Source organism: Myotis davidii, unplaced genomic scaffold, assembly GCF_000327345.1.
Source record: "Myotis davidii unplaced genomic scaffold, ASM32734v1 scaffold342, whole genome shotgun sequence".
Lineage (NCBI taxonomy): Eukaryota > Metazoa > Chordata > Mammalia > Chiroptera > Vespertilionidae > Myotis > Myotis davidii.
In genome coordinates, this window is record NW_006293523.1 from 529,670 (window position 1) to 541,805 (window position 12,136).

Consider the following 12,136-nt stretch of genomic DNA (forward strand, 5'->3'; position numbering starts at 1 on the left):
CAGCTTAATGGGAATCTACTATTACATATTGCTTAATTAAAAGTTGTGAGCTTATTAACATGTGTCTTTGGCACTGAGCTTTGGGGATGTAATCTCTGTGCAAATAAGACTAGGTTGTAAAAGTTTTATAGATTGACGATGATATTATAGTCCATACCTTAATAACCCATCATTTCCTAAAAGAATTTTTCATATCTTAAATTCTTCTATCCAGCTGTAACAGATTCTTTTGTTTATGTTTTTCAGTGTGTAGGACCCACTGTAATGGGCTGATTCAAAAAAAAAAAAAGGTTATATCTTAAATATTTTGTCTGGACACCCTTTCATCATTTAATCTTATTAGCAAAGTTTTCTGGGAGAAAGTCTTAGAGCTTGCCTTTCATTAGAGAGTCTCCAGGTAGTAGAGATCTATTAGGTATGGGTTTGTAGAATTTCCATTATAAATCTCTATTTTCAGAGATTTATAATTCAGCTATAAAAATGTTGCCCTAGGCTTCAAGTTGGAATACAAGGTCTTAGTCTGAGAGAGTACATTGTTAACACACACAAAAAAATTGTGTTGTTGTTTTCATCTTACCAAAATGAAAAAAAGTAATGGCATGTAACCATTTTCAAATACTTTCTGATAAACCACTGTGAGATGGTGTGTGGAGCTTTTTGTTTTGACATGACGTTTTACAGGATCTTTGTTTGTAATTTTTAACTGAGCCATTGGTAGCTTTTCTTAAATGTCAAAATAAAAGATGTCTTTCACATGCCTCATACTCTATCCAGACTGGACACTTCTGATCATCTTTGGTGGACCCTTTGATGTAGAGCACTTCTTGAGTTCTTGCATGGAAATATCTTCATTTACTAAATCCTATTAATATTTAGGGAAAAAGTTATATTGTTCTAAATAATTGAACTCCATTATTACCGTTTTGAGTAATCGTAGGTACATTTTAATTAAAACTTACACTTGATACTGCAGGATTGAAAAATATCAGTGACCAAAATGTACTGGGAAGAATGGTGGGAGAGGACCCAGCTCACGTTATGCTATGAAATGGCTGTGTGACTTTGGGAGACTTACTTAAATGCTCTAAACCTGTTTCTATCTGTTAAAAGAGTTTGAGGACAAAATGATCATTCCTTCGGGATTTGAGGTTTTTATATATCTGCTAATTAATTGCACATAGCTTGCCAAGTTCACCAATGACCTTCATGTCATTAAATCAATAGAGATTTTTTAGTCTTCAATTTAATCTCTCCATAATATTCTAAAAGATAACCACTTACCACATATGGATAAGTTAGGTTCTAAATGGCCTTAATGTCAGGTATTTGTGATTCTTTTTCTATTTTTGATTTTTTCCTCCATACATCTCTGCTATTTTCCTCTCAGATCAACTCAGTCATTAAATGTTGACATTCACAAGGCTAGTTTCAATGGATTCCTCTTATACTGTCTTGTATTTACTCCCCGAGGGAGTAAAATAGTGGCTTTCCGGAGGCTTCAAATATACCTTTTCCCAAATGTTAATTTAGAGCTCAGATCTCACTTCTGCACCAAAGACCTCTCAGATTCAAACGCCCACACAATTCCTCTTGAATCGGTGTCCATATAATTATTCATAGATCTTCTTACCTCCTAGTCAAAGCAGCTCCTTCTCTTCCCTTATATGGCTTCACCTTACACCCAATATTCATAATCCTTGACTTCATCCTCATATTATTTATCCTTCTCTGTATCATAATGTACTAATGTGTTCATTTTGTTTAGGTCACTAATATTTTCTTTGGCAATATCCTACTTAGGTCACTAATATCCAATCTTTTGTACCTGCCTCCACCACCTATCTTACATTATTCAATTCAATTTGAAAATTGTATCTAGAGGTACACTTAAAGTAAAAGACAATAATTCTAACACAGTCACCAGATAGTTTACAGTCATTTAATAGCTATATATCACACTGAAGCTCACATCTCAAACCCCTGCTATACAAAACCCTGAGTGATGTGCGTGTCCAGCTTCAGCCCTTGGAACACCCATTCACTCTGTTCTAGTCCTCCTGGTTTCTTCCCTGTGAGCATCTTTGCCTTTCCTGCCTCAGGCCATGGCATGGTTTCCCCTGTACCTGGAGTACACTTGTGGCTCTCCAGTACCTCTTCCAGGTAACACTCCTCTGCATTCTTACCGGGGGAGAGACATAAGGCGGTCCTTGGGATAGGCTTTCTGTGCCTTACCGAATGTCCCTCTATATCTCTAGGGTTTAAGCCTTATGAGGGCAGGGTCCTTTGCTGTCTTTCAGGAGCCTGACCTGACTCTACCTGGTGCCTGGCACATGGCAGGTACATAATAAAAGCTTCTATCTGAGAGACTGTAGAGACTGGGTCCAGGTCATAGCAATGTCTGAGACTCTGTGATCAGTAGGATTTACACATCCCACCTGCCACTGTCTGAAGTTATTATGGATTATGTCATATGGTTCCATAGAGTGGTAAGAAAAATTAAGCAACAGCTCCTGACAATATGATTGAGCCTATTTGTTTATAATAACCAGAGTATAATGGAAGGACTTGTAAAAGGCTATCTGGTAGCTCAGAGTGGATGTAGACCAGGCTCGCCCTAAAGTTCTGAAGTTGCCATTACTATTCACTATGTTTTAGATAGGTACCTTCTCTCTCCAGGCTCATCTTCTCCCCTTTCTTTAGTTTGTTGTTGTTATTGTTGTTCTAATTGTTTATATATTGGTCAGTCATTTCTTTAAGAGAGACATTCATATATATATATATATATTCAACTTTATAACCTAAACCTTTCCATAATTATTTTTTTACAGACAAATTAAAGGCTACTGTTTAACAAAATGAAAGGTTCTTTATGGTGGAATTATGAGCTTTGCAATTTGAATAGCCTTCTCTGACCTGCTCAAATTATACCAGGTAGATAAGACAGAATCTATATAAATTTATATTTCTTAATTAAGAATTTCTACACTTTTAGGAAACTGGGTGTGCTTTGAGTCTTGTAGAGAGGAAAGTTGCCCAATTTTTTTAGCTCTATCTAGGCCTTCTTCCAAGCTGTCGGGCTGATTTACACTGACTCTGGTGGATTCCATTGACTAAGACATGGAAAATGCCATAGACCATGAGAGCGAAACAATACTTCTATTCCTTACACATGAACATAAATGACATCATTAAAAGTTTTCCTGTCCAAACCTCATGAGGACTTGTCAAATATTATGGAGGGGGGATTCCACAACACATTTCAGTGGACTAAAGTAAATGATCCTTGAGTTCCTTTCCCACCCTGGGATTCCTTAAGCTCACATTTCCTTTCATAGCACATTGATAACATTTCTCCAAGAAGGGATTCATTTAGCACATAAAACATTGCAAGAAGTTAATAGTATTGATTCCATTGACCTGAGCAAGGAAACCTGAAGAATGGTCTGGAAGGCTATGACCATTGAAGCATGTTGAGCATGGGGACTTCGTAATGGTAAATAGATTGTAAACAAAGTGTGATTGTTTCCTAGACCAGGTGACTACATAGAAACCCATTCACATCTGAAAATCATTTGAGTCTATTTTCTTTTTCAACAGATCCCCTTTAAGTGAAGCAAGGAATGCTGGTTTATGGCAAATAAACAGAAATTATTTTATTCCAACATTTCAGGCCAGATTTCTTTAATTCCGGTTATATGCATAAAGCTTTAACAAGAAAGCCATAATTTTCATGATGGAAAAAAAAACACACACATCTATTTTAGGAACAAAGGCTGGGCAAAATGACAACGAGTCACTTTGCTGCCCATCTTGGGAAGTTAGCATGTCACAGTTTCCAATTTTGTTAATCTTGGCTCTTTTGAAGAAAAATAATTTTAAAATAGAAGAATTACTTCAAATCTACTCCTAGTTTAGAATAATTAGAAATATCAAACAAGTTCAACTCCATTTAATAATCCTAGCCTAAAACTGGTTGGACTCCCCTGCAATACTTAATAGAGAGTCAATAACTAATATTTATAAGTGTGACCATTTTTTAGTGAGCTACTTAAAGTCACAATTTTCCATACATAAGAATTGTGGTATGGAACTAAAAATCTATCTATGACAAGATGTTTACTTCTAAATAGTCAGAATCTATTTGAGGAGTAATGATATATGAAAAATATAATATAAATATAAAGTTGAATAGCATTTATAAATTATAGCAGCTAAATTATATTGGTTGTTAACTGACGTGTGAAGCATAGATGGAAATGTTTTCTTGGAGGCTGATCCCATGAATATAACAAAACAGAAAACAACCTAATATAATTGTCTGGTAAATTTGACATTGGACAAGAAGATATCAAGATCAATCAAATAATATTGCATGTCTTTCCTTTATCTTTTTGCTGTTTTTCCTGAACTCACAGCAGGACCAAGATTAGATTGGTTTTTATTAGGTTCAAATTTACAGTATAACTGGTTAATCACAGGTTTAAGTAGGCTGACTTTCAAATGAATATGGCTTGATCTTGGAGAGTTAAGCTTGATCTTCATATTACCTTGTGCATAGAGAGGAATTCATTACCTATAAGTAGCAGAGGAAGTAGAGTATTATTAAGGGTGAAGCAAAGGACCACTCCATATCCATACCCACTATTACTGGAGGGAGTACTTGGATTAGGGATCTAGAGAAGGATGCTGCACCAAATACTTATATCACACAAATCCTTTTCACTATTTGCTTACATGTGTCCCATCACCATGCTGAGTATATCCTGTGAAAGTGTAATAAAAATTAGGTCTGAAATTTGTCTGCAAACTTCCCTCAAGGCTCATACTAAAAAGGATGCTCGTGTTGAAATACATATGCCAAAGTGTGCTTAGAGTGCACATTAAGAAGGCCTTTCTCCGGCCTATCGGTATGAATACTGGGAAGCATGTGCTCCAGTTACTCTCACGTTATTTCACATTTCTTTTTCCCTCTTTGCTTTCCATTTCTTTCTTTTTAGCCAAGTTTCCTTTAAAAATATTATGAGTCTTAACAATTCAGGGCTGGGCAAAAGTAGGCTTACTGTTGTTTATATGGAAAAAGAGGTTCATATGAAAAGTGCAGGTTATGATTATTACAATAGCTTTATTAACTCTGTGCTTTGTGTACTCACAACTATAAACCTACTTTTAAAAGAAATCCTCACCTGAGGACATGCTTTTATTGACTTTTAGAGAGAGCATGGAGGAGAGAGAGGGAGAGAGAGAGAGAGAGAGGGAGAGAGAAACATTGATGTGGTCAGTTGCCTCCTGTAAGTGCCCTGACCAGTGGATCGAATCCACAACCTAGGTATGTGGACTGATCAAGAATCGAAACTGAAACCTTTTGGTGTATGGGAAGATGCTCCAACCACTGAACCACACTGGCTAGGGTTATAAACCTACTTTTGCCCACCCCTGTATATATCCAATTATAATATGAAAAAAATTCTAAGATTGTGCTAAGGGAAGAAAAGTCTTTCAATTGGTCCTATTGTATTTAATGAACCTGTTTAAGATTTGGTAATTGGATTATTGATGTATGACAGCAATATTAATTCACCCAAATTTGAATATGTGTGAGATAGTATATGCTTTTTATTCTAGTCAGGGCATAATAGAAATACATTTTTAAAATTAATTTTATATTCATATGAAATGTTCCCATTTTAATGGAGACTGTATTGTTCTTCAGGGAGAAATCAGCACTTTTATGTGAAATCGGGTATGTATTGCTTAATCAAGGCTTTTTCAATTCAATTTACTCACAATACGTATTCATGAGTGCTGACTTTCCTGAGACCCTTTGTGTCATTATACTAAATAATTTTTGGTGCAGTTATAGCTAATTATCAAAGAAAAACTGATGAGGCTGCTCATAATATAGTAGTATATCTACTTCTGTTAAGTAGCTAATTCTTATTGGTATGGAATTTTCAGGAAATGTTGCAAAATATGTAACATGTTTTAAAATATAAAAAGTATATATCTGTTTGATAGGGTAAACCCAAAATTGTATTTGACCTCATTTTTTGAACTTTAATATTCACTATGTACATTTCCTCATGTTAAGTATATAATGGAAAAATTATAAGTATCAGTCTTGTTGCTCTGTTACTTTTAAGCAATTGTGCGTTCTGAATGTATATCATACATGAAATTTTACTACTGAATAATGAAGATAACTGTATAAAAACTAGAGGCCCAGTACATAAAATTTGTGCAGTTGGTGAAGGAGGCCCTCAGCCCTGCTTGCGCCCTCTCACAGTCCGGGAACCCTCAGAGGATGTCCAACTGATGGCTTAAGCCTGCTCCCCTTGGAGAGTGGGCATAAGCCAGCAGTTGGACATCCTTAGAACTGCTGTGGAGGCAGGAGAGGCTCCGGCCACTGCCGCTGCGCTCACCAGCTGTGAGCCCGGCTCAGGGCTTCTGGCTGAGTGGCGCTCCCCCAGTTGGACCACACTGACCAACTGGGGACAGCTCTTGCATTGAACATCTGCCCCCTGGTGATCAGGATGTGTCATAGCGACTGGTTATTCTGTTTGGTCAATTTGCATATTAGCTTTTTATTATATAGGATGTATCAGGATATCTAGAATGTTTTTGTAGACTACTACTAAATAACCAAAGTACTATATAAAGATGTATCAGGATATCTAGAATGCTTTTGCAACTGCACATTAACAAATGCTTTTTTAAAAATGTACTTGGATAGTAGTATTTCCTTTTTAAAAAAAAAGTTCTCATAGATTTTCTTGCATAGATAAAAAGTTAAGGTTAAATGAAATATGTGACTACATGGAAATCAAACTATAGAGAAGACATACTAGACAATTACTATTAGTAATAACAGAAATGTATTTAGATGTTTTATGTGTGTATGGCATAGTTAATCTAATGACGTGGGTAGTATTGCTTTTACTATATTTTTCAATAAAAAAAAACAGACAGAATGAAATAATCTGCCTAAGTTCACAGGGATTGAGAGTTTGGCAGTGTTTTATGTTGAACTGTGTCCCCTAAATTCATATGTTGAAGTGCTAACCTCTAGTGCCTTAAAATGTAACCTTATATGGAAATAGGGTCACTGAAGATGTAATTAGTTAAATGGATTTGTACTGTAGTAGGATGAATCCCTACTCCAATGAACTGATGCCTATAGAAAAAGGAGACATTTGGAGACACATAAACAAGAAGAATAGTATGTGAAGATGCTTCCACAGGATGAGGAGAGCCCAGTATTGCCAGCAACCACCAGAGTTAGGAGAGAGGGATGGAGCAGATTCTCTATCATAGCCTTCAGAAGAAGCCAATTATGTCCTTGATTTTGGCCTCCTGAATGGTGGGAAAATATATTTCTACTGTTTAAACCACCCAGTCTGTGATACTTCATTATGGCAGACCAAGAAAACTGGCATTAAGATGACACAAGATGTATTGATGCTAGGACATTTACTGCTTCTTTCACAGATTATGCTAACTTCTGATAGTTAAGCGCCTCCCCCACCCTCACCCCCGATTGAACCCCTATTCTAAAAGAGGAAGTTCAGTTCAGTAAACATGAGAGTCTAATCATTGGTTAAAAGGCCCCTGGTTGGACTGAAAATGGCATTCATCCAGAGGAAATATATAAAATTTATGTAAATGAGAAACAAACTTAATTTTGAATTTAAGTTATTATTTATAATACATGTTTTCATGTTTTACTTTAACACTTGACGTATTTTCCCTTGATACACTAAACCTCTGAAATCTTCTTTGAAATACTGACAGAATTGGTTGTCTAGAAAATAGAACTCATATCTTAAGCAGATATTAGTCATTTAGGGTAAATATGGGAAGTGTTACATGAATGGTTAACTACTGCTAAAATGCAAAAAACAAAAACAAAACAAAACAAAACAAAAAAAAAACACCCTTTATTAAGCTTTGAATCAATTGACAATTCACCCTGGTGGCAAAAAAAAAAAAAAAAAAAAAAAAAAAAGAACCAATCATCTCATCACATTGGAATTTAAAATGTATTACAAATTTATAAAGAGCTCCCAAGATTGGCTGGTAAAAATGTTAATAATCACCCTAACTGGTGTGGCTCAGTTGGTTGGAACATCATCCTGTGCACTGAATGGTGGTGAGTTGAATTCCCAATCAGGGCACATACCCAGTTTGAGGGTTCCATCTCCAGTTAGGGCACATACAGGAAGCACCCAATTTATGTTTCTCTTTCACATTGATGTTTCTCTCTCTTTCTCTCTCCTTTTCCTTCCCCTATCTCTCTTTACTAGTATAGTATATATCAGTGATGGCGAACCTTTTGAGCTCGCCGAGTCAGCATTTTGAAAAACCCTAACTTAACTCTGGTGCCGTGTCACATATAGAAACTTTTTGATATTTGCAACCATGGTAAAACAAAGATTTATATTTTGACATTTAATTTATATATTTAAATGCCATTTAACAAAGAAAAATCAACCAAAAAAATGAGTTTCTGTATTACCTCTGACACGCGTGTCATAGGTTCGCCATCACTGGTATATATACTAGAGGTCCAGTGCATGAATTTCTTGCACAGGTAGTGTCCCTAGGCCTGGCTAGTGATCAGGGCCAATCGGGGCCTTCCAGCTGCTGGCCGGCCAGGGCCTTCTTCATTCCACACTGCCCCTTGTGGTCAGCACACGTCATAGTGAGTGATTGAGCTCCTCGTATCCCAGTCTCCTGGTCTCCCAGTCTCCCATTAGAACTCCTGAGGGGACATTTTGTAATATATATATATTACAAAATATATATAATATATATATATATATGAGGCCTGGTGCATGAAAATTGGTAAATTTGTGCACTGTAGGGGGCAGGGGGTCTCTAAGCCCATTCTGTACCCTCTTACAGCCCAGGAGTCCTCAGGGGATGTCCTACTGATGGCCGGCCGGCCAGGGCCTTCTTCATTCCACACTGCCCCTTGTGGTCAGCACACGTCATAGTGAGTGATTGAGCTCCTCGTATCCCAGTCTCCTGGTCTCCCAGTCTCCCATTCGAACTCCTGAGGGGACATTTTGTAATATATATATATTACAAAATATATATAATATATATATATATATGAGGCCTGGTGCATGAAAATTGGTAAATTTGTGCACTGTAGGGGGCAGGGGGTCTCTAAGCCCATTCTGTACCCTCTTACAGCCCAGGAGTCCTCAGGGGATGTCCTACTGATGGCCTCCCACAGAGGGAGGCCAGTTGCTGTCCCCACCTCTGCCGACTGGTCATTCCACCATTCAGTCAATTTACATATTACCCTTTTATTATATGAGATATATATTTAAATTGATTTCAGAGAGACAAGGAGAGGAAGAGAGTGATAGAAACATCAATGACGTATCCCAGTCTCCTGGTCTCCCAGTCTCCCATTCGAACTCCTGAGGGGACATTTTGTAATATATATATATTACAAAATATATATAGATAGAAACATCAATGATGAGAGAGAATCATTGATAGGCTGCCTCCTGAACACTTCACACTGGGGATTGAGCCCACAACCCAGGCATATGCCCTGACTGGAATGGAACCCTGACCTCCTGGGTTCATAGGTTGACATTCAACCACTGAGCCATGCCAGCTGGGCTTCCCTATCTCTTAAATCAATAAACACATTTCCTCAGTTGAGGATTAACAAAAAACAATGTTAATGGTGTTAATTGTGGAGGATTTACATCATTATGTTCTATAGTATGGTGAGGAAGATTTCAGAAGCAGGTTCCAGGTAATGTTAAGTCTGTTTCTTTCAGATTTATAGCATCACAAGCACTAAGTCAACAGTGACAGATCATGGCACTCTACGAGCAGTCAGAAACTTAATTCCTCCTCATGTAAGTCACCAGGTTAAACATCTCAATGTTTTGCCATTAATATGATTTGGAGCCTGTTATGATTAATGAATTACATTTTTTGCAAAATGTTGATTTTAAGAAACTTTTCAATGTAATTGTTTCTGAACTGAAAACATAATCTACCAATTGCAATAATGCAATCATTTATACACTATTTAGAAAAAAAGTTTCTAGGATAACTATTAGAAGATTCTGTCTGCTAATGGCTTAAATCGTTTACATGTTCTGGGTCATTTTAATAATTTGATTACTAATCACTAAAAGTCTCTCTATCTCCTTATAGGTAACTCTTTTGAAAGCTAGTTAAGCCGCTCTGAGATTTTCATTGCCTTTTCACAGAATTTTGGCACTGTGGATTGAAACCTGCAATTGGTCAAACTATTTGGGTTCAACCGAAATGCGTCCCTGAATTGAGAACCTTACAAATTTTAATTTTTTAGTTTTCTATATTTATCAGGATGAACAGAATTACTTCCTAAAATCTATACATATAAAGAGGTAATATGATAATTGCCTCTTATGGTGTCCCAGTAATGACCAATTTGCATATTGACAGACCAGCAGGAAGCTGCCTGTGCAGCAGGGGGCGGGTGGCTGGCAGGAGCCAAGTTCCTGGAGTTCTGAGGAGAGTGCCTGGCAGGAGCCCAGACTGCAGAGAAGGAAGAGGAAGAAGCCAGGGAGAGCTCTTCCAATCCCCCCCGGGGGGGGGGGGGGACAGGGAGGCTGACCAGACAGGAGAAGACCCAGCCTCAAGGGTAGCTCCAGCCCACACCTCCGACTCCCTATCTCTTGTCCCGCCACCCCCACCAGGGGAACCTACAACAATAGCATGCTGGCAACCACCCGTCAGCACCCCTGAGACACCAGGGGCCCGTGCCCTGCTGCTGTCGGGCTCCCTCTGCTGGGGCTGAGCACACCTCTCCTCCCTACAACTCCAGACCCAGGTGGAGGCAGACCTGAGTGGCCCTCCAGGGTCAGACTCTTCCCCCCAACAGCAGCAGCAGCTCTGTTTCCGCAGTGGAAGTGCGCTGAACCTCGCTGGGAGCATGGCTAAACCCGCCCTCCTAGCCCACCTGGCTCTGCCCTGGCCCGGCCCCCACCCTGCTCCAGGAGATTGGAGCCCTGCCCTGAGCAGGTACAGCTGCAAAACAGCCACATACAATTTAAAGAATGGCACCAAGTGGGAAGGTTTTACAGTTACTCCCCATTTGCTTCACCACCCCCCTAGAGCCCCCTTAATGCCCCACCCCCGCCAGTGCCTCCAGGGACGACCACCACTACAGGGCTGCTGGCCAGAGCCCACCCCTCTGAGGCCTGCAGAACCCTCTGCAAAGTTTCCATAGCTACCGTCCCAGGAAACAATCATGCCCTTCTCCCCTAATCAGCACCTGCTACCTGCGAGGGTATCCGTGAGCTTAAAAATAACAATCCTTCCCATTTAGACATCACTTACTTGATGAAACATTTCTAGGTTTATTAGCTCAGAACCTCCTCATGACAACCCAGTGAGGTAGGCAGAGAAGAGATTACAATTCCCATGGTATATGCGTATGTATTCAGAAATGAAGCTCGGAGAGGAAAAGTGTCAAGCCCAGTGGTTCCCAAGGTGCAGCACACGCCCCACAGGGGGGCAATTTAATTTTAAGTGGGGGCAATTCCAGGATGAGTTAACAGTGACTTTTTTTGCATTTCTTATGGTTCTAGAGGGCCTCATCTACAGTATTTCCTACCTAATAAAATGCTAATATGCAAATGACCAAATGGTGGAATGATCAGTCACTATGATGTATGCTGACCACCAGGGAGCAGACACTCAATGCAGGAGCTTCTCCCTGGTGGTCAGTGTTGCTCCCACAGGGGGAGTGCTGCTCAACCAAAAGCTGGGCTCACAGCTGGCGAGCACAGTGGCAGTGGTGGGAGCTTCTCTTGTCTCCATGGCAAGGCTAAGGATGTCCAACTGATGGCTTAGGTCCACTAAGCTTTCAGTCGGACATCCCCCCAGGGCTCCTGGACTCTGAGAGGGTGCAGGCCAGGTGGAAGGATGACCCCCAAGTGCACGAATTTCATGCACCTGGCCTCTAGTATAATATAATTATCTCAAATGGTTTAAAATTGTGATACACATATCTTTTCCTTTATCTGCTAACTACTTGAACCCACTTGAGATTCACTAAATATTTGTCAGGTAAATAATTTGTTTTAGGTTTTCTTTAGAAATGGGCATCAAGATGAAC